Source organism: Geotrypetes seraphini, chromosome 12, assembly GCF_902459505.1.
Source record: "Geotrypetes seraphini chromosome 12, aGeoSer1.1, whole genome shotgun sequence".
In the NCBI taxonomy this organism is placed as follows: domain Eukaryota; kingdom Metazoa; phylum Chordata; class Amphibia; order Gymnophiona; family Dermophiidae; genus Geotrypetes; species Geotrypetes seraphini.
In genome coordinates, this window is record NC_047095.1 from 19,970,628 (window position 1) to 19,994,811 (window position 24,184).

General features: G+C 42.5%; 1 long non-coding RNA gene across 1 annotated transcript; it reads right to left on the reverse strand.

Annotated features, from left to right (window-relative positions):
• Positions 1–775: 775 nt before the first annotated feature.
• Positions 776–5,671, reverse strand: LOC117346781. Its single transcript, XR_004536662.1, has 3 exons — positions 5,613–5,671; positions 3,468–3,920; positions 776–1,825 (listed from the first exon to the last, which is right to left on the reverse strand). It is a non-coding gene; the product is annotated as an uncharacterized LOC117346781 (long non-coding RNA).
• Positions 5,672–24,184: the final 18,513 nt, after the last annotated feature.

The window sequence follows — 24,184 nt, forward strand, 5'->3', positions numbered from 1 at the left end:
ATGCTTACTTGCCCACAAGGACTAGCACCTCATTTCAGAAAGGCTACAATGTAGATTTATATTACAAATGTTTTGAAAAAATGTAAAAAGAGGTGAAAAGGATGTGGAGAGGTAATATAATAATAATAATAATAACTTTATTTTCTATATCGCCAACACCCGGAAGAGTTCTAGGCGGTTTACAGATAAGAAGAACTGGATAATCAGTGATAAAAATACAATGAGCATAAGACAGATATAATTGCATAGGTCTTAGACAGATAACAATTTCTTGAACAAATAGGTCTTTACTAGTTTCCTGAAAGAACAGTATGATTTAGTTCGATGAATCAGATTACATCACCAAGATTGAGCTTTACCCGCTTGAAAGGCCAAGGTCTTATCAATGCTTCTTATAACAGCAATTTTTTGGATTCAGAAAAATAAATAAGCTATTTCAACGAGTAAACTTAACCGGTCTATACAATTCAAAATGAGAGATAAGGTAATGTGGAGATAATCCAGACAACAGTTTATAACAAATGCAGGCAAATTTGAATAATACACTTCTCCCTCGCAGTTTCAGCAATCGCGGTTTAGATTATTCACAGTTTTTAGCTTGCTGGCTCCTCCCCTCAAATTACATCAGCTTGCATAGAAAAATCGCTGATGCCAAGCTTTTACAGAGAAAATTGCTGATTCCCAGCACTTTCTTCACCGTGTTTTGCCTCTCCTTCAGGAAAAGGCCAGGTCTCCCATCATGTTATCCGCGGTTTCACCATATTCACGATGGTTTTTAATAGAAAACAGCGAATAACATATGAAAAAGTTATTCACGGTTTTTCTGTATTTGCGGTTCTGTTAATCCCCTATCACAGCAAATACGGAGGTGAGAAGTGTATTCTAGCTTCTGGAAACCTGATCAAGAGAGATGGGCCTCTAAATATAAAGTCTATAAAACATCAGTGGCAAAGAGGATCTTCTGCTCAGTGGCGTGGTAATGGGGGGTAAGGGAGGTGCGGTCCACCCCGGACGTGGCCTTCCTAAGGGCACGGCACCCCTCCTCATCCTCTCTGCCCCCCCCCCCCCACTCCTCTCCTTGCCGCTTGCGCGCGCCCCTCCCGTACCTTTTTATACTTCCCCAGCGTGAGATTGCTGCCCACATCAGCGTCGGCGCTTTCTCCGACATCACTTCCGGGACCTGTGCTATCAAAGGGTGAGCAGACACCGACGTGGGCATGCCGGTCATGCCAGAGAAGTTAAAAAAGTACAGGGAAAGGGGCGCGTGCACGACGGGGTGGGGGGGAAGATGGCAGGGGAAGAGCACCATTGCCCCCAGGTGCCACTCATCCTTACTACGCCATTGCTTCTACTATAAACACAATGCACGGATCATGCCACCGAGTCTTGGCAATATGCACGGTGAAAAATCCCCCCTTTGATGTCTCACAGCAGATTACAGGAGTGGGGTTGCCATTGCCTTCTCCTGCACAGTGTGTAGCTCCATTATGTCGCTGCTGCCCAACGCAGGTCCCCTCAGCCTCCAGCACCTGGTATTCCCAGGTGGTCTTCCATCCAAGTACTAGCCAGGCCCGACCCTGCTTAGCTTCTGATAGTCAAAGCAGGATAAACAAATTACTAAGACAAATCAAGTAGTGTAACAACTGTTTTTAATCGCTAAAAAGGGGGAGTCAGCCTCCCACATCATTAAATGGTCAAATTCTCTAACAAGGACTATCAGAGAAGAGTTAGTAGTTCAGGAACTATTTGCTCACCTGGATGATTTCAGGTGGAAAAGAAATCAAGAAATGAGAGTCTGGAAAGGGGAATATCCAGGCAGGATGACCTAGAGCAGGGGTCTGCAACCTTTAAGACATAAAGAGCCACTTGGACCCGTTTTCGAAAAGAAAAAAAAACTTGGAGCCGCAAAACCATTATAAAACAAATCTAACACTGCATATATTGTTTCTTATCTTAATGCTATATACAGGATCACTAAATTGAAAATAAAATCATTTTTCCTACCTTTGCTATTTGGTGATTTCATGAGTCTCTGGTTGCACTTTCTTCTTCTGACTGTGCATCCAATCTTTCTTCCTTTCTTTCAGCCTCCTGTATGTTTCCTCTCCTCCAGACCTCATTCTCTCCCCCAACTTTTTCTTTCTGTCTCCCTGTTCCCCCTTCTTTCTGTCTCCGTGCCGTCCCCCAAGCCACTCGGTTTGCTGCCACCGCAATCGGGGAACAGCCCCCAAGCCACCACCGCCCCAAGCTTTCCCTGCAGAAGTGTTGCGCTGACCAGCATTCCGCTCCCTGACGTCAATTCTGACATAGGAGAGGAAGTTCCGGGCCAACAAGGCATTTCTCCTCATTCCATCCAGCCTGAGCCCCATCTCTCCTTGATCCAGCATTTCCCTTCTGTGTCTTTCAGAATTATCATTCCACCTATTTTCCAGCATCACCCTTCTTTGTGTCCATCTCACCTATATCCCTATCTCACCACTTTTTCAGAATCTTCATTTGTCTCTGTCCTTATCTTTACGCCATGTTCACCATTTGCCCTTTCAATGTCTTTATCTCCCCCCACACACTTTTTCAGCATTACTTCTATGTCTCTATTTCACCTCCTCTTCATGTCCCCTCTGTATCTCTATCCTTATTCAGTAGGTCCTGCTTACCCTTTCTCTTCTTTGTGTCACTATCTCCATTTTCAGCTTTCACCCCTTTTCCTTTGTTACTGCACCCTGTAGCCAGAATCTTTCCACCCTCCCTCCACTCCGGCCCAGCCCAGTATGAAAGATTTCCTTTTGTTTCCCTCCCCTCTCTCTTTCTCTCTCTCTTCTCCTCCCTCACCCACGAGTCCTGCATCTGGCCCTCTCCCTTCTACCTGCACCTGGCAACACCCCCCTGCTCCGCGGCTCTCTTCAGCAACTCGTCAGCAGCAGTGATCAAGACAAGCTGCCGACATCGAGGCCTTCCCTCTACGAGTCCCGCCTTTGTGGAAAAAGGAAGTTGAAACAAGCGGGACTCGCAGAGGGTAGGCCCCGACGTCAGAAGCTGCTGCTGAGTTGCCGAAGAGAGCCGCGGAGCAGGGGATGTGGCCGGAAGCAGGTAGAAGGGAGAGGGAGATAGGAAGGCTGTAGATCTCCGGAGCATGACACCGACCCCGGCCAGGATGATTTCTTTTTCAGGCACCTTACAAGTCCAGCGTCGCGGCGGGAAATAGCCATGCTGAGTAGTGAGCTCAGCACTACACAGATGAAAGCCTTGCTTGCTGATTGGTCCGGCGGCACGGCGGGGCGGGGCCGCCGGACCAATCAGCAAGCAAGGCTTTCATCTGTGTATGTGCTGAGCTCACTACTCAGCGTGGCTATTTCCCGCCGCGACGCCGGACTTGTAACTGCATGCCTGCGTGACACACTACCGGAGCCGCAGCAAAGGTGGAAAAGAGCCGCATGCGGCTCTGGAGCCGCAGGTTGCCGACCCCCGACCTAGAGCTTAATGTCAGTAGGCAATCCCCAGAAGCAGGAAGGGAGAGTGAGCTAACTAGGATTTTGGCTGAATTTGATTTTATCTTCTATGAGGAAGTGATAAAGATCTTGCCTAGATAGAGCAGACATCATTGGAAGCTTAGTCCTGTCCTTAACACTTCTGGTTGTGGGAGTTACAGACTAGTAGCCCATTTGTCTTTTCAGGCTGAATTGGTGGAGTATTTTTTTGTGACATGGCATTTGAAGGGGGGGGTGATTGATTTGGAATTATTTGGTTTGTTGGCTATGCTCAATCATGTTTTTGGAGAAGCTGCAATATAAAAGTATAATTTGTGTCTCTCTTGAGGAAGATACAATTGGTTTTAGACCCCGGGAAGAAAGCCATTCTCGTGTAATTAAATTTAATATTTGCTGTCCATTGATCAAGGGATGCTGCTTCAGAGACTGGAAGACCTGTAAATTAAAGTTAAGAATACTCACTGGTGAAATCACAAAAATAAATCAAAGAAAAGCACAAAACAATGACATATTCAAAAGAGAATGTCAAACTATCTCAGGGATAAAAATGTGTACAATAATGGCATATCCCACACTAAGAACAATTAAAATATGTCAACATTTAAATCATACATCAAAAGGAAATATTTTTCTGATTTAATTTAGTTTATTTGGTATGTGATATATGCCACCTTTCAAAATAGAAATAAAAATGATATACAGTAAAATCAAGAAAAAAGGAAAAGAACTGCTTTATTCCATAGAACAAGAGAAATAGAACGGAGGACAGAGAGGAAAGGAAAAAAACACACACACACACACAAAGTGTTACATTTCAAATTAGACATCCTCCACCCGGTAGACTTAGCTGGAAGGCTAAAGTGAACAGGTGAGGTTTTAGGAAGGCTCTGAAGTGGAGGTAGAACTGTTCAATATGGAGTTCAAAGAGGAGAGCATTCTTCAGGGTTGGGATCATGCAGAAAAAATATGACTTTACACTCGATCAGGCAATAATATTAAAAACTCTTTAATACCGTTCTGTCAATTGATCATATATTTAAGAGCTCATACAGGTAAACTCCTCAGTGATACCACTCAGGGCTCGAATACTCTCATGGCCCTTCTCCCAGAAGTTACCTCTGAAAGTAAAGTGAATGCTTATAAGAATATTAAGATTGGACCAGTGATGATTAGTTATGTTAAGCTCAAGAGCCATGAGAGTATTCAAGCCCTGAGTGGTATCGCTGAGGGCCCAGGGAGTTTACCTGTATGAGCTCTTAAATATATGATCAATTGAAAAAAATATGACTGGCAGTCAACTCCAGGTGAGATAGAGGGAGCAAAAGACAGTGAGCAAGAGCTGAGTGTAAAGCCCGGGAGCGGATATATGGTATAATAAGGGCAGCAAGATAAAGAAGATTACCAGCATGGAGAACCTTATGTGTAAGTGTGAAGATCTTCAACTGAATGTGGAAAGGGATGGGAGTCAATGGCGTTAGGAAACGATGGACAAAATATGGTCTGACCTATGTGCACGGGTGAGAAGTCAAACAGAGGGGGAAGAGTCTTAGAAAATGATAGTACAGAAATCAAGATGAAAAGATACTAGGAATATAACAAAATGGAACACAAAACATCCTCAAGGGTAGCTCTATAATGAGCAGGTGTGACAGAATGAAGTTTTAACCAAGCAAGAGATGTGTGGACTGAATGAAAGCTATGAACTGAATACTCCCTGGTATTTTGGGGTACTCAACACAGCTGATGGACTATTCTGAAGCGAGGGAACAGAGGATGTTCCAGTAATCCACAGAACGACTGACTTAGAGGGATTCAATATGAGATGGTTAGAGGAGAGCTAGTAATTAGAGAATGACACGGTGGCAGTTACCTGCGGCTAGCCACGGATAGCTGCGGGTAACCCGACAAAACGGTGGGGGGAAAAAGTGCTCACTGCGGGCACGGGGACAAGGCCATCCACCGCCCCGTGGAGCGGTGAATGGCCTTGTCCCCGCAGTTAAGGGAGGGAAGGCGCGCGGTCACCGATTGCACACAGTCCCCTCCCTCCCTACCTACCTACCTACGGCCAAATCTATTAACCTCCCTCCCTCCCCCTTACCTTCACGGCGCTTTAGAAAAGAAACTTACTGAAGCCGGCGAAGCCTGCCTGTGCCTGCAGTCGCGTGTGTGTGGGCGGAAGCTTCTCCTCCGACGCAACTTCCGGTGAAGGGGACGGTGGGGACGGGGCGGTGAAGGAGACAGTGGTCAGGTGACAGGGACAGATTTTTTTCCCCCCATGTCATTCTCTACTAGTAATCAACAGTGTCTAAGCAAGATTGAAGTGCAGATAAATCAGGACTAGAGAGGTCTTAGGTGGAAACCAGAAGAATGTCGTCCACATACAGTATGTATAAAACTAAGGAAGCAGTTTAGTTCAAAAAGTTTTACTGCAGTTTAAATCAAAGATACCAGGGGACTAAAAAAGATGTTAAACAGATTAGGAGACAACAGAGAGCCCTGTGGGACACCACAACGGAGAGCAGCTGGAGTTGATCTGGAGTGAGGAAGTGAGGCTGAGAAAGAACAGCTGGTTAGAAATGAGGAGAACCATTCAAACATTAACCCACAAATACCAACTGAGGGCAACCTAGTAAGGAGTAGAGAGTGGCTGCGCCGAGGTCGAGAGAGATAAGTATAGCATTATTATCATCATTAAGCACAGAGTGTAATTCGTTAAGGAAAAAAGCAATCATTGATTCTGTCAAGTGTCCTTGACTGAAACTGGACTGAAAAGGCTGGGTTAGGTGCACAGCGTCTATGAAGGGGTGCTGAAAAGTACTCGGCCCAACCAACTTCCTAAATTCTGAGCATTATTTTGCACTGAAGCTGAAGAGTGTTATCTTATTTCACTGAGTGCCAATTTGCAGAAACAAAATTCTATTTTTTTTTTACTGTTCCAAATCATTGATTGAACCATATCCACATCGTTCTCTTCTTGGCTGAGCTGAGAACTTTTCAGCACCCCCTCTTATATGCCAGATGAGTTAGTCAGGGGCCACTTTCTCAGCCAATGTAGAAAGAAATGGCAACAATTCATAGAAGTAAAATATTATCCATGATCAAAAATTCATGAAATATTTAGACTTTAATAATCCAAGAAAGTGCATTAGCAAGTTCTCTAAAATATAAGCAGCCAGTTATAGTCTGAGTTTCAAGAGGCAGCAAATTCCAAAAAAACACTATATTATTCTCATAGGAGAAGGCAAGTTTTCAAGCATTGTTTAATGTAAGGCCATAAAGATTCATCAAGCCCAGTGTCTTGTTTCAAACAGTGGCTAATCCACTTCACATGCGCCTGGCAAGAGCCCAAGAGTAAAACAGATTTTATGCTGCCTATCCTATGAATAAAGCAGAGGATTTATAACCGTGGCATAGTAAGGGGGTGGCAGGGGGTGGTCCAACCCGGGCGCCGTCTTAATGAGGGCACCGTCACCCCTCCTCCTCTCTGCTCCCCCCGCCACTCCTTCCCACTCCTCCCCCTGCCGCACACATGCTTTCATTTCCCCCCACCTTATCTCTCTATCTCATTGCTGGTGTGAGCATCAGCTCTTTCTCTGACATCACTTCCGGGTCCCGCACCCAGGAAGTGATGTCAGAGGAAGAGCAGATGCCAAAGCAGGCAGCATGTTGGTGATTCTGCTCTCACCCTTGCTACACCATTGTATATAGCATACATATTTCACAAAAATGAAATACCAAGAAATCATTATCCACATCAGTGGGAAGAAACTACTGAAATATAAAATATGTAATTTAAATTTAGCTGATTAAACCCCACCCCTATCATCTCCAAAGACCCCTGGCTTTTCTAGCTATATCTATATCCACTTACATTGCCTCCCAACAGAAGCCCCTTTTTCAATCAATATCTTTCAAGCTGGGTAGGATCAAAGTAAATAGAACACATGAAATTCAATGTTGTCACACATTTACAGGGGACCTGAAGGAAGAAAACTCCTTCTAACCCTGTTACTCTGTCTTTCAATTTCAGGAATTCTTTTCTAAGCAACTGTGTTGTCCTAGATGGGCTTTTAAGAAATTATCCAAACCTATTTTAAACCCTGCTAAGCTAACTACTTTCATCGCATTCTCTGGCAACAATTTCCAGAATTTAATTACATGTTGAGTGAAGAAATATTTTCTCTGCTTTGTTTTAAATTTACTACTTAGTAGCTTCATTAATATGACCATCTATGAAGAACAGGTCAACCAATAAAGCAACCTAGAAGAAAGGTAAGGGTCAGCCAGGATTACAGTTAAGACAATTTGTGCTACAAATAATTGACTTCTATTCCATGAATGGGTTTAAAATGAATCAGTTTAAACTACAGACAAGATTTCAGTTGGGAGCCAGTGCAAGTCTTTCAGCACAAAAGATATGCTTCCCTGAAACCACACCCGCATGCTGCAACATTCTGTGTCCATTGTAATGCTTCTAAAGTTAAGAGTTTGGTGAAATTTTGGATATAGATATGGGCAATCGTATCTAGGAAAATGTCAAAGAGAACAATTCAGAAGCATAGCTCTCAAGTACAACTTTATTAAAGGGCATTGATCCTTGGATTCTATATAGGTTGTCTAAATTTGAGCACAGATCCCAGTTCTGAAAGCAAACTAATTAGTTAATGAACAGTTAATCAGTAATTGGTATTAATTGACACTCATTTGGGTTAATTTGCAAATATGCCCTGTGCCTATTTAATAAATGGCACCTAAATTTTAAAGCATGCAACTCGAAAGAGGCATGACTATGGGAGGGGCATACATGAGTTAGGGGCATTCCCGGAAATTAGGCATGATATTATAGTTACATATCAGTGTTTGCAGCAATTTTTAGCGAGATTCGTGCTAAGTTAGTATTCTGTAAAGTCATATCAGATATGTTGCATATAACATCTTCTTTTCAAGAAAAAAAACGTGTAATGCCTTCCCATCTTCAAGCACTGACAAAAGTGGAGCAGTGATTGATCCTTCCTGCTACTAAAATCCACCTATGTCGGTACTTGGACATCCCAACTGCCGATAATAAAAAACATTTTCCTGGACATCTAGAGTTTCACCCACAGTGTTTCCAGAATTCAAAGGGGTTTGTTAAAAGGCATGTTATGGGCATGCTTTGGGTGGGCCAGACTTGGACGTCTTGCAGGGATAATCAAACCTTTTGCAAAACGTCCTAGATAAACTTAGACATTTTGGATTAGACTACTTTTGGAAGTGACTAAGCGCCAAAAAGGCACCCAAACTGACCAGATGACCACTGGAGGGATTAAGTAATGACCCCACACACACACATACACACTCCCCCAGTGGTAAATGAGCCCTTCCCACTCCCCCCAAAAAATTTGAATGAGAGTACATAATTGTCTCTAGAACGGCAGCATCTAATATGGGAAATCCTAGTAAAGCATCACACAGGTGTCTTCAGTAGCCAGGTGGGTGGGCTAGTGAGTCATATAGAGGAGGAACCAGATCCATAAGGCACTCTAACCACATCTATGGTATTAAGTATGAGCCCACTAAAACCCTACTATATTGCCATATAGGTGCCACCTGCAGCCATAAGGGCTATTGGGGTGGTAGACAGCTGGGTCTAATAGGTTTGAGAGGAGTTTGGAAGGCTCACCATAAATTATAAGGGTATATGGTGAGATGTATATCAGGCACACTTTATGTGAAGTTTATAGCAGTGCCTTCTAAGGTGCCCTACTGCTCTGTTGGCATGTCTGTGTGGCTAGTCCATTAGAATGCTGGCCCCTCCCACATCTAAATAGTGTTGATTTGGACATGTCTAACTTGGATGGTCTTGTGGTGACCTGGATTGGCCACCGTGAGAACGGGCTACCGGGTTTAATGGGCCATAGGTCTGACCCAGTAAGACTATTCTTATGTGGTTAGAAATGAATAAAGTTAAATATCCTGGTGGTCTAGACATTTTGGTGGCCAAGATGTCCAAGACTGTAAAAAAAAAAAATTATTTGGACATCTCTTTCAAAAATGGACATTTCTGCGCTTCCGACTTTGGATGTTTAGCAGGAAATGCCCGATTTGGACTTGCACGTCCTTTTCAAAAATATCCCTTCATGTCATATTTATATGTCCCAAATAAGGATTTAAATATCCTTTCACCAATTTCCAGCATGGAAACACTTGCAACAAGTGCTCTTCTATTGGTTTTGGGTTTATCAGTTTGTAACAGACAGCCTCATCCCTTAAAAAGTTTGACCTGAAATAGAAAAATTCTGCCCCAAGTATCTGTCAATTGTGCAGAAAATAAGAAATGACAGCAAAGTCCCTTCCGCATACAGAATTAGATCTCTTTCCAGCATCTTCTAATGTCATTATTAGCACTCATATGCACCGTGTCAAAATGTGTCTATATAAGGAAATGGGCTAGACAACATTAAATTTATCTCTTAGCCAATATGAAAGGCTACCTTTGAATATAGATTTGAAAGAAAGGTGGCTACGATATTTTATCTTTAGGAATTGTTATGAATGATCATACTATAACAAAGGCTGTAGGATTGCTTGCAATTATTGATTTAGGGCCCAATTATTAATTGCAATTATTTTAAATAGTTTATTAAAAAATGTGTATAAATGTATTTTAATATGATTTATTGTAATGTAAACTGCCTAATAGAACAGCAAGTGGTGATACCTCAAGTACATAAATGGAATGAACATAAGAACATAATAATTGCCACTGCTGGGTCAGACCAGTGGTCCATCATGCCCAGCAGTCCACTTACGCGGCGGCCCCCAGGTCAAAGACCAGTGCTCTAAATGAGTCCAACCTCACCTGCGTATGTTCTAGTTTAGCAGGAACGTGTCCAACTTTGACTTGAATCCATGGAGGGTGTTTTCCCCTATAATAGACTCCGGAAGAGCATTCCAGTTTTCTACCACTCTGGGTAAAGAAGAATCTCCTTATGTTTATACAGAATATATCCCCTTTCAACTTTAGAGAGTGCCCTCTCATTCTCCCTACCTTGGAGAGGGTGAACAATCTGTCTTTATCTGCTAAGTCTATTCCCTTCAGTATTTTGTATGTTTCGATCATGTCCCCTCTCAGTCTCTTCTTTTCAAGGGAGAAGAGGTCCAGTTTCTCCAATCTCTCACTGTACGGCAACTCCTCCAGCCTCTTAACCATTTTAGTCGCTCTTCTCTGGACCCTTTCAAGTAGTACCGTGTTCTTCTTCATGTATGGCGACCGGTGCTAGACACAGTACTCCAGGTGAGGGCGCACCATGGCCCAGTACAGCGGCATTATATCCTTCTCTGATCCGTTCATGATCCCCTTCTTAATCATTCCTAGCATTCTGTTCGCCCTTTTCGCCGCCACCACACATTGCGCGGATGGTTTCATCGACTTGTCGATCAGAACTCCCAAGTCTCTTTCCTGGGAGACTCCAAGTACCGCTCCAGGCATCCTGTATTCATGCATGAGATTTTTGTTACCGACATGCATCACTTTACACTGACAAAGGTTTTCCTCCTAATCTTTCCATTAGCTATCAGTGAAATTTCAATAATTTCTTATGCCATTTGATGTCATTTCTTAAAATGAAATGTAGGAAAACCACAACCAAAATGTTTCTCCCCATTTTTATGTCCCTCTGGGATTGTCCTATCCCAAAATATGCCTAATGTAAACCCAGAAGGAGCAATCCTGAATTAGTTCTGCCATATCAGAGACATATTTCAAAATGCCATTGGTCTCAGATCAGCTAATGGGTTTTTTAGGTACATCAGCAACTGGTGAGCAATCTTGAGTCCTTTAGATTAGGTAAGCTGTGAGCTTGAAGAGGTCAGTTGTCAGTGCAGTGGATTTTGAACAACAGGTCCCAGGAGTAACTTCCACTGACACTTTTATTCTGTACAAACAAGTGAGCCCTCCTGGAACATAGAATACCTAATGTCCCTGAATTTATAAGACACCTACAAGCATGATGGCGATTGTACTAGAATACCTGAGGTACAGTAGGTTTTTATCTGTCGCTGGTCGGTATTGATCATCAAATGGTTTGGTCCGATATAAGAACTAAAGTGGAGGGCGGCCACACAAAACTCAAAGTCCTGGATTCCAAACATGTGGACTTTTGTAAAATGGAGGAATATTTGAAGAAAGAGCTAATAGGATGGAAGGATATAAGAGAAGTGGAAAAACAGTGGTCCAAGTTGAAAAAAAAAAACAATAAAAATGCCTACTGACCTTTATGTAAGGAAAGTAAATAGAAACAAGAGAAAAAGGAAACCAATATGGCTCTCCAAACTAGTGGTGGAGAAAATAAAGGCAAAAGAATTGGCGTTCATGAAATGGAAGAAGAGCACTTGATGCTGCTCTATAGAGTACTCTTCTCGAAACCCTTTATAGAATAGTGTTGAGCACTGAATTTTATCGGTGCCCAATCTTTGATGCCAGTTACAGAATGTGGCCAGTGCACCTAGCAGTATTTTTAGGTGCCAAGAACAGATGTATGGAGGTGATTCATCCCCTCTTTTACTAAGGTGCGCTAACCGATTAGCGCGCGCTAATCAATTTAGCATGCGCTAAACGCTAATGCATGCATGTTAGTCTATAGACGTGTTAGCGTTTAGCATGCGCTAATCGGTTAGCGCACCTTAGTAAAAGAGGGGATAAGTGCGGTAAAGCTACGTCCTTTACTGCACCTTGATGCTCTGCAGGATTTAGCAACCTACAGTATCCTAGTGCCGCAGGTTGCTGAATGCCATCCTATAGGAACAACGCTGCCTGCGAGCCACCTCCCAAGCAGTGTTATTCCTGTGGCCCAGGAGCACCTGGCTTACACAAAGCCACGGCCCGATGATTCCAGGCTCTTTGGTACAATTTTTTTTTTTCTGAATCCCAAACTTCTGTGACTTAAGTCCTAACTACAAAGGAATGCCCTTCTTCTTTATTGCTTGTGTATAGCTTTAAAAAAAAGATCTCCAGAGATGCTGTTTTTGCCAATACCCTATTAAATTGTTAAAGCTATTTTCTCAGCAAAATGGGAAGATTGCCCAGCAAGTAATGAGCAAAATGCGGGTATAGTAACACAGTGCAAATCGGAGAAAGACCTCGATGAAAGGATAGGTGTATTGACAGAAGCAGTTTCCACTCATATGGGAACTCACTTCAGGAGTGACTCACTAGTTCATTAGTGGATGTTGCCAGCTACTCTGCTGCAATGTTTAAAAAAAAAAATCAACTCTTTCACATTTCTGCTTCATAAACTGTCTTTTCTAGCTACCACTTAGCAAGGTGATCCTTTGAACTGACTTTAGGTTTTACCTAAAAACAATATTCTTGAATAAAAGCAGTCACTTGAAACTTCCATCGATAGCACTACCTGGAAGACATACAGAAGGATACCTATCTGTGTTTCCCCAAAAATAAGACAGTGTCTTATATTAAATTTGGATCCAAAAAACGCACTTGGGCTTATTTGGGGGGGTTGTCTTATTTTTTTTCCATGTACAACAATCATTTCTCCCTTCCTCTCCTCCACCCCAATTATTTCTATCCCTCCCTTCCATCCCCCTGTGCAGCAGAACCCCACCGACACTCCCACTATGAGACTGATATTCCTTTGCTCCGAGACCTCTTAAAGCAGCAGGGGTGAGGGTTGCTGAATCAACGAGTCCGATTTTTTTCAGCAAATCGGGCAGCACTAGTATCAGAGATGGAGTCAGGGAGTGTTTGGGGATATTCAGGGGTGGGGGCTTTAGGGGCCAATCTTAACTAGGGCTTATTTTTGGGATAGATCTTATTTTCAGGGAAACAAGGTATTGTTCTGCTACCAGTTTTGCTATTTATTGTATAGGGCTTCAGGTTATAGGTTTTAACCAATAAAACACCCTGATTTAAAAAAAAAAAAAAAAAAAGAAGGCCCCTCCCCCTTTTATGAAGCTGCGCTAGGCTTTTTTTTTTAATCGCCAGCCATGGAGGTATTAGCTCATGAGCGTTGGAGCTTTTACCACTGCGACCAATGATAAAAAGAGCCTAGCGTGACTTAATAAAAGGGGGAAAGGGAGGGTAAAATAGGTACTTGATGGACATGATGATGAATCTTGGGGACAAGGTTCATTTCCCACGGCAGCTCATTGTGACCCTGGGCAAGTCACTTAACCTTCCTTAGCCCCACATAGAAAAAAAACTTAAATTGTGAGCCCACCAGTGACAGAGAAAATACCTGAATATAATACTGTATATGTAAAATCACGTTGGTTCTACCACAGAAAATCAAGGCTCTTTACTTATTGAATAAACACTTGGAAAAGCATCACTTCCTCTAGTAACTGTCTTGTATCCTCCACTCAATTGTTGGGCCTTTTCTGTGCTGATGACTCCCAAGTGAAACAAATACACATATTTGATGCCACCAGAAAAGGTATCAGGCAATTAACCTGTGGTACAAAAACACTGACAAACATCAGTTTTTGTATTTTCAAAGAACTTCTAATTATCTGGAAAATTATTTTAATATAGCCCTATTTATAAAACAATATTACCATAATATAACCATACTGGGACAGACCGAAGGTCCATCAAGCCCAGTATCCTGTTTCCAACAGTGGCCAGCCCAGGTCCCAAGTACTAAGCTAGATCTGGAGGCCACATTACCGTAAGGATGTGCTCAGAATTGAGTCGGTTCAGCGGATGGCCACCAGGATGGTCTCGGGGCTAAAGGGTCTCCCGTACGAGGAAAGACTAAGCAAATTGCAGCTCTACACTCTTGAAGAGTGTAGGGAGAGGGGGAGACATGATTGAGACATTTAAGTACATCACGGGACGGGTCGAGGTGGAAGATGATATCTTTCTTCTCAGGGGACCCTCGACCACAAGAGGACATCCGCTCAAACTCAGGGGAGGGAAGTTTCGTGGAGACGCCAGGAAGTACTTCTTCACGGAGAGAGTGATCGAGCATTGGAACAAGCTTCCAGTGCAGGTGGTCGAGGCACGCAGCATCCCAGACTTCAAGAACAAATGGGATACCCATGTGGGATCCCTACGAGGTCATGCCAAGGGTTAGGGTCACTAGGACGTGAATGAGCGGGTCAGTAGAGTGACAGTATAATTACAATTATACTTAAGGGGTCAGAAGACTTAAGAGGGTGGGTAAATAGTGTGGGCAGACTTGATGGGCTATATAGCCCTTATCTGCCGTCATCTTTCTATGTTTCTATGATCCCAAGTAGTTAACACAGATTTTATCTGCTTATCCTGTTACACCAATGGCTCTCAATTAATAAATGTGTTTATAGGGTACCTTTTTTTTATGATGCAACTATACTGCTTTTTGGATCTGAATTCAAGTCTAAACTAAAAACATTCTTATTTCAAGATGCATACCACAACTTTTAAATACCTCCTTTCCTAAAGCTAGCAAAATCATCTCAACCGCTTTTACGAAGCGATCCCCATTCCCGATGTTATATCCCCCCTCCTCCCTTTTCTTTTTAAATTTTGTTTTAATAATGTAATTATTGACCCTCCCTTCCCCTTATTACCCTCAAGTTCATGTTAGTATTTGTTAATTGTCTTTTTAATGTTAACTCTTCCCCCTTACATAAGTATTATTTTATCTTTTATTTTATTTTTTTAGCATTGTAAACGGGCCAGATACATGCTGACGGTCGGTATATTAAAAATAATAAAACTTGAAACTATAAACAACATAATCCTTTTTGAGCCCTTTGATAACGATGACTCTGCAGTCTTGCATTATTTTTGTAAATGTCTGAGAGGTCCTGGAATAGCTTACTAGTTTTTTTACTAAGGTGTGGTAGCTGTTTTAGCGCGCGCTAAATGCTAACGCGTCCATAGGATATAATGGACGCGTTACCACGCATTAGCATTAAGCATGTGCTAATTCATAAAAGGATCTGTTAATTAGTTGAATGTTCTCACTAAAGTTTAGCAATATGTCAGTACGCATTGAGACTATTAGAGGAGCCATGGCTCATGGTGTCATAGCCTCCAGTGCTGGAGGAGCATAGGGTTTGCTCTATTCATTCTTGTAGAGTCTTCTTTTAATTTTTCTCTAGGAACTTGTATACTGAACCTTTTGATAATGCATCAGAACAGATGGGTTGTGGTTTATTAACGGGAGGTCTTTTGCCAAAGCAGCTAGTGAGCAAAATGGCCAATAACAGGAGGTCTAAAACTCAAAGCAGTGGTCATTCTTAGCCAAGTCACGTCAGGTGACCAACCCGAAAGCTTTTTTGAACGTGTTTCCTCTAGAGAATGACACGGTGACAAAATTCATCACCGTTCCCGCAAGAAACCATCTTCATATCATTCTTAAAGGAACGAGGGAAGAATCAGCATATAAATGGCCACAACCACTGACCCTCAAGCTTTGCTATGAAGAATGCTGGTATAGAAGGACTGAGGTTGAAATAGACACTAAAAAATGACATGGGATTATTTCTCACGGTTACGGTGATGAATTTTGTCACCGTGTCATTCTCTAGTTCCCTCTTTTCCACTGCAGCGGGAGGGAGAGGCAGATGTACTTGACCCTGACTTGGTACCTTTTCTAGAAAATTTGCATTAACCGATTTAGTGTGCGCTAACCACATCAGCATATGCTAATGATTAGCGCATGCTGAATGCTAAGACAGCCATAGAAATATAATGGGTATCTGAGCATTGAGCGGGCACTAAATTGATACGCGCCCCTTGATGAATTCCACCCTTAATGTGATATCTCAAAAAAAAAAAAAAAAATCTGATTCAACTCTGTCAACAAATAACGTGTTCATGTGATCAAATCCTCTGTGGTCAGTCAGTCAGCTCTCATATCTACATAATTGATATCAATGCGTAGAGGGGGCTTCTCAACAACATAGTAACCTTTTACTAAGATGCGCTAGCCAATTTAGCGCATGCTAAATGCTAACGTGTCCATTATATTCTATGGACGCATTAGCATTGAGCGTGCACTAAATCGGCTAGCGCGCCTTAATAAAAGACAGGGGATAGTAAATGACGGTCGATAAAGACCTGAATAGTCCATCCAGTTCATTAGTTATACACATTATAAATTCACTAGTGTTTTAGCCCGTTACATTCATTACAGTAACGGGTGCTAGAATAGCCCCACCTATACCCTGACCCCACCCATGCCCCGCCTCTACCATGCCCGGACCCTGCCTCCCACAGCTCAGGCCCACCACCTCACCTTTCACCATTTCCTTAGTCTTCTATACCCTTTTGGCCCTCATAGATCCTCCATTGCATTTATCACCTGACAGGGCCTTTCGCTCCGAGGTGGGTCTGGCCTCCTGGATCCCCATTACTTACCCGAGGCGGCAGCAGCGGTCCTGACATACCAACCCATCCTCCCTCTGTACCCCAAAGCAGCAGCAGTACTACCATTTCCATCTCTCCCTTTCCCCCCCCCCTTTCACACCCTCTGCCATCTCTCTCTGACCCTGTTTCACCCCTTTTGCCATCTTTCCCTTTCCTGTTCCTTCCGTCCTTCCCCAAGACCATCTCTCTCTCTCTCCTGCCCCCTTCATCCTCCCTGAAGTCTCTCTCTCCCTAAGCCCATCTCTCCCTGTCCCCCTTGTAGCCCCTCTGTCCTTCTCATCCATCTGTCTCTCTCCCTCCTTTCCTCACTTGAGTCCAATATCTCTCCCTTCTCCCACTCATTCCCCCAAATCCAGCACCTTCTGCCTCTGCGGAATTCTCGCAGCTCCTCCTCCAGCCAAGATTCAGACATCTACACTGTATTAATACCTTTTGAGTATTTAAATGTCTGTATCATACCCTGTCCCTCCTCTCCTCCATATTTAGGTCTTCCAGTCGCAAACTTAAAAAGAAGTATAAGTGGCCCTATAAGTGGTCCTGCTTTCATGTGAACTCTGTGCAACTAGAGCAAAACTGTATTTATTTATTTATGTGGTTCATTTTAGATCCTGTTGTCCCCAACCAGCTCAGAACGGGTTACAAAGTTAACAAACATGCTAGACCTTTTACTAAGGTGCGGTAGCCGATTTAGCGTGCGGTAAATGCTTACATGTGCCAACACATACATAAGATATAATGGATGCGCTAGCGTTTAGCGCACGCCTTAGTAAAAAGACCGTATAATGTGTAGACAGACAAATTGTGAATTTGAATGTGTACGGTAGTCTTAGGTCATTTTGGGTGGGTCAAAGTTAACATACAATCTGATATCAGGCAATGTCACACATTGTCAAGGACTGTCTACCAAATTTGCCATCAGCCTAGATTTTCGCTTGGCTTTGTAGTTCTTACATTTGTTAAATAAAATAAACGGAAGAAAATATACTTGGGGGGTGGTATATAACGAATACATGGGGTTATTTAGTAAGACGATTATATAACCTTTTCTCTCTCCTCTCTGCCAAGAATGTCATCAGACCCTACAAATAAATTTGGCAATACTACAAAATCAATTCTTGATATCAAATAAGTTAATTTTCCATAAGCCACTCCACAATAGCAGGAACTGTAGGCCCTGACAGCATCTTATGTTCTGCACTTTACAATGATGATTTTGAAGTGATAATGGATGAAAGAGGATTTGCAAGTACCATGATAAAGTGCTAATCTGCTTCAGAGATCCCACTACATCCCTTACCATTTATTCTAAAATGCTTTCAATGCTTAAATCCACCCTCCAAAATTAGTAGGGGGTTAGAGCAAGACCCACTGGGAGGTTACATTTGTTTAATATTCAGCCCTTTCTTGGATGAAATATTGCAGTCTATTCTCATAGGTATTTGTCAAGCCATTAGAGTAATGGTTTATAGCTATTAAATGAAATTGCAGTTCTGTTTGTAACTTCCATTTACACAGGATAAGCAAAGTGCATTCATTTAGTTTTCAAATACCTGAAATCCCAGCTGCAGGAACTAAGCATAGCGTGTGCATGCTGTTAACTAATTCCAAGCCATTATTTAAAAAAAGTGTAATGAATAAAGCATCTTTAAATGTTTGTTGGAGAATGTAAAACTACATCTTTATTCAGCATATACACATGTAACCCCAGCCTGAGACACACAAAATGAAACCAGTTCTGGACCCAGCTACCACCCTGGGTCTCTTTATTAAGGTCAAACAAATGCTGTAATAGACCAGGCCCTAGAGCAGTGGTCCTTAAACTCAGTCAGCTGGGTTTCCAAGATATCCCTAATGAATATGCATGAGGCAGATTTGCATGCCTGTCACCTCTACTATATGCAAATTTGCTCATGCAAATTCATTAGGGATATCTTGAAAACATGACAGGGCAGGCTTAACAACCACTGTCCTAGAGAATTCTGGCTGAATTTCTTTTTCCTAGACAGCAATACCTATAGGGCATTTTCGAAACCATCTTTCTGGATGTCTTGCAAGGTGTCCTAGCTGCTGTGCAACCAAAACTAAAGGGGGGCATGTTGGAGACGTGTTCTGGGCAGGCTTAGACATGGACGTCTTGCGACAATAATCAAATGTTTTCCAAAACATCCTGGGCGGAACTTAGGGCTCTTTTTACTACGCTGCAGTAGCGGTTTAAGCACGCGCATTAGATGCTAACGCCAACATTGAGCTGGCGTTAGTTTTTACGCGTAGCGCGGGGGGGCAGCATGCGCTAAAAAAACGCTAGCGCACCTTAGTAAAAAGGAGCCCTTAGTCATCTGAAGCTAGACCTATTTTAAAAGCATCTACAGGCCAAAAAGAAATCCAAACTGACCAGATGACCACTGGAGGGATAAAGTAATGACCCCCCACCCCACACACACACACTCCCCCAGTGGTCACTGACCCCACAAAGATCTGAATTAAACAGTACACACCTGTCTCTAGAACAGCAGCAGCTAGTATGGGAAAGTCTAGCAGAGCATCACACAGGTGTCTGGAGTAACTTGGTGGGTGGTGTGGTGAACCATAGAGAGGAGGACCCAGGCTCATATCCTACTCTAACAACTACATTTATGGTGGAAAGTGTGAGGCCACCAAAACCCTGCTATAATAATAATAATAATAACAGCTTATATACCGCAATACCGTGAAGTTCTATGCGGTTTACAAAGATTAAGCAAAGGTACAAATTGATTAACTTTAAGAGGGGAGGATGAAAGAGGGTTAATAGGACAGGAAATCCATTTTTGAGGAGAGAGTGATCAATAGAACAGGTTTGGTGGTATATAAAAATAAAGTTGTTATTATTATTATTATTATATAGGTGTCCCCTGCAGTCTTAATCTTTTTTCCACAATGTCTGCTATCCCAGTTATTTGGGGGGTGTCGTGTCCCTCGTACTACTTTTCAGCCTCAAGTATGTATTCTTAAGTCATGCTCACATCTTAATGAACCCTCAAGGTCCCTTGGTTTATCTTCTCCTCTGTCTCTTGCTAGTCACCACACTGCCTCTGCTCCATTGCTAACAGTTACCTCTGCTATCACCTTACTTTCAGTTTCTGTATTGCTTTTAAACGGTTCATAGACAGTAACGCGGAAGACAAAGGCGCGCGCCGACAACTGAGCGCAAGACGGAGGCACGCGCCGAAGAAAAAGACTGTTTTTAGGGGCTGCGATGGGGGTTTTTGTTGGGGAGCCCCCCACTTTACTTAATACAGATCGCGGCGGCGTTGTGGGGGGTTTGGGGGGTTGTAACCCCCCACATTTTAGTGAAAACGTAACTTTTTCCCTAAAAACAGGGAAAAAGTTAAGTTTTCAGTAAAATGTGGGGGGTTACAACCCCCCAAACCCCCTACAACGCCCCCACAACGCGGCGCGATCTGTATAAAGTGGGGGGTTCCCCCCCCACACCCCCCATCGTAGCCCCTAAAAACAGTCTTTTTCTTCGGCGTGCGCCTCCGCGCTGCACTCAGTTGTCTGCTCGCGCCTTTGTCCCGGCGCGCTTTTGACCTGACACCCTTTTAAACTGTAGAGCACTCTGTACCAAGACTGCATTGATCTCTAATCCACTATCACTTAACCTTCAGTCATGTTTCTTTCTTACTGAAGCCTGGCTTAGATAGGGTTACCAGATTTTCCTGAAGGAAAATTCCAACCCGTGGCCACGCCCCCAGGCCCACCCCTTTCTGACCCATTCCACCTGTGCCATGCCCCGTTCTGTCCTCCAGCCCTGTCCCCAGATGGCATCCGAGCCTGCATGGACGTGGCACAACGATGTCACATGCATGCACGCATGCACATGACATCACTGCATTGTGTCTGCACATGTGCGGATGATGCCCCTTTCCGAAGTGATTTTGATGGGAAGCTCTCTTTAGGTTTTCCTTCTCTCCCTTGCTATATTTTCCTAATCTATCTGCCACCTTATCTTTCTTCTTTTGAGCTTGAGGCTTTTCTTACTTTTCCTCCTGAAATAGCCTCCTCTCCGCCCCTCCCCCCCCCCCTCACACACACACACACTACTTTCGCACCCCCCATACCTCATTAAATCTTTGCCAGCAAAACTGTTGGCACAAAAAGACCGACAATGGATGAATCTGTAGATTACAATCAGTAGAACCATTAGGTTTAAATGCAGGTATAGCATGGCAGCACTTCTATTGAGTATATCTTGTGAGATGTGCAATTGAGTGATGCAAAATGAAGATAATTGTTGTAATACAAGAGTTAATTGTAGATGAGTGACGTTTTCCTCCTTCTAGGTCCATTCTTTATCAGTCAGCTGTTTGTAGATATTTGTTAGAAGATGATGGATAAGTTTTGAAAATATTTTCTATGATCACATTTGCACAGTGACTATATACACAGTGCTCCATTTTCTGTAGCCATTTGGTAATACTACCTAAACCACATGTCCACTAGTGACTACTGATAGCTATATGTCATGTAGTGCAAAATCTTTTCCAGTGAAAGGAAAATGGTAAAACCAGAGGACATAATTGGAGGTTGAGGGGTGGTAGATTCAAGAGCAATGTTAGAAAATTCTACTTTACAGAGAGGGTGGTGGATGCCTGGAATGCGCTCCCGAGAGAGGTGGTGGAGAGGGAAAAAAAGCATGGGATGAACACAGAGGATCTAGAATCAGAAAATAATAGTAAATATTGAAGAACTAAGGCCAGTACTGGGCAGACTTGCACGGTCTGTATATGGCCTTTTGATTGAGGATGGGCTGGGGAGGGTGTAGATGGGCTAGAGTGAGCTTTGACAGAGATTTCAGCAGTTGGAACCCAAGCACAGTACCGGGCAGAGCTTTGGATTCTTGCCCAGATATAGCTAAGAAGAAAAAAATTAAAATTGAATCAGGTTGGGCAGACTGGATGGACCATTCGGGTCTTTATCTGTCATCATCTACTATGTTAATGTAATTGCAATGATGCACAATAATACTTTCAATACCTATCCTAGTAACTGCTTTCAGTCTGTCTAAAAAGTTTCAGTAAATTGCCTCAGATCTCAAGACCTTTTTCTGCACCCCACTTAACCTCTTCCCCCCACTCCTTGGAGGTGTGAGCACCACCGGTTAAGAGCCCTTGCATCAGCCATTATTCAAATCTCTCTCTCTCTCTCTCTCTCTCTCTCTCTCTCTCTCTCTCGTCGGATGCCTTAAAAGCAGCTGCCAATCATGCAACGGCACCGGGTACAGAATTGCGCCTCCAGCAAAGGTAGGTTCTGGTGCTGGGTTTTTAGGCACCTTGAAACTCAGTTAAAAACGTCATTTCAACAGCGTTTTTTTTATACTGAGTTGGATGGCATTTAGAAAATCCCCCCATACTGTATATCTATCTACCTATCTACAGTATAAACTGTATATATAGTGTGTGTATATATATATATAGCTATTATTGAGTAACTAAGGGAAATGCTAAGATTGCAAGGCTTAAAAATATTTTGCATTCAGTTGTTAGTGGGTTTCATGGCCTTTGAAGATCAGGAACAAAATTGCTTTTCTGTAGCATAAAGTATCTTTCAAATTCAATTGCTTAGCTCCTCATTCATTCAGAGTGTCTCTAGATTTACAGGAAGCAGAGCCCATAATACAAATATAGTGTACATTAAACCTACAACAGGCATCTTCTGAAAAATAACCAAAACACAGTCTATTGATTTTAACCTTCTATATTGAGGTATTCTCCAGTGGTCTTTACTAGAGCCAGACTGTGAGAAATTCCAATTATTTGAATTTCTATATCTGGGATAAGCATTTAGTTAGCAACATCTCCCGTAAAACATTTTAAACTGTTACTGAAGTGCTTTCACTGTATGAAATTGAATGTGTTTCTACCGTGAAGCGAGCTGTCATTGAAGCAAAAGAGATAACTTCCCCCATAAGAAATTCCTCTTGCCTATTTGCACAGTGTGCAGGTTTTGACAATGGTAGGGGGTTAACTGTGAGAATGCAAAATGAACAATACGACATTTTTTTTTTGGTGAATACTGATGTTACCTATTCCACTAAATAAGGCACTGTTTAGATCTCAGATTTTTAAACTGCATATTGAACTATTTTATGCATTGTATATTCACTTTTGATGTCAACTGCTATATATGTATGAAGCTCCTAAAAAATAAGAGAGAAAATACCAGTATTTCTAAAAGGCACCTACCAACAACATAGAACCCACTGCCAGCATTAACACAGAGACATACCCCCTCTTTTACAAAGGTGCGCTAAGCTTTTTAGCGCACGCTAAACACGTGCTAAACGCTAATGCGTGCACGCATCAGTGGTCAGCGCACGCATTGATTTAGTGCGCGCTAAATCCATGCTAAAACGCTTAGCGCGCCTTTGTAAAAGAGGGCCATAGTATATGATGGTAGATAAAGACCTGCAGGATCACAATTCATTACCAATTCATGACTGAACCGACAATCCAAATGTATTACTAAGAACATTTTACTCCCCCAGTTCCATTTTAAGGTGTCTTCCCCTTCCCCATTGAGATACACAGAATCTGCATTCATAGCAAATGATATGAATATGGTATAAAATATGCATACTTGGTCTTGATCCGTCCTTAAATTTTTGGGACTCAGACCATATAAGTCTGTCCGGCACTACTTCCCAACTACAGGTACAAGATCCTGTATCTGAATTCCTTGGGACCACTTCCGTACAGGAAAATCCTAAATCATTCTTATCTTAAAAAAAAGAAAGAAAGAAGAGGGAAAGAAGAGAAAATAAAGAGAGAGTAAGATGAGTTTGGAAGCACAAAAAGGAAATTTTGTTGCAACAAGACAACTCTAGGCCTCACAGCATGAAACACTACAGAACCATGGTCTTATTCAATCTGCCTTGAAGGCATAGCTCCAGGGGCATTTATTTGACTCCAGTGAAAAGGACCGTTAGCAACTGATGGAAGAGACAAGATGTGCAGTTCTTTCGTGATGGCTTTTAAAAGGTTGTTTATTGTTGGCAGAAATGTACTTGAACTTATGATGAATATAGGCATATATAATTTATTTATTACATATATGTATAATAATAATCATATACATTACTTTTCATTCAGCACTCATACATAGTGGAGTGTACATCTATTTGCTGGTATGTACAGTGGGAACTGTCATTTCACAATGATAAGCTTTGAAAAATAGAATATAAGAAACACAACAACTTGCATGGGTAAGTTTTGGCAGATACTCACGTATAATGCAAAGAAAAGGATAGAAGGGATGGGATGAATTCTCTATGAGGAAAGGCTAAAGTGGCTAGGGCTCT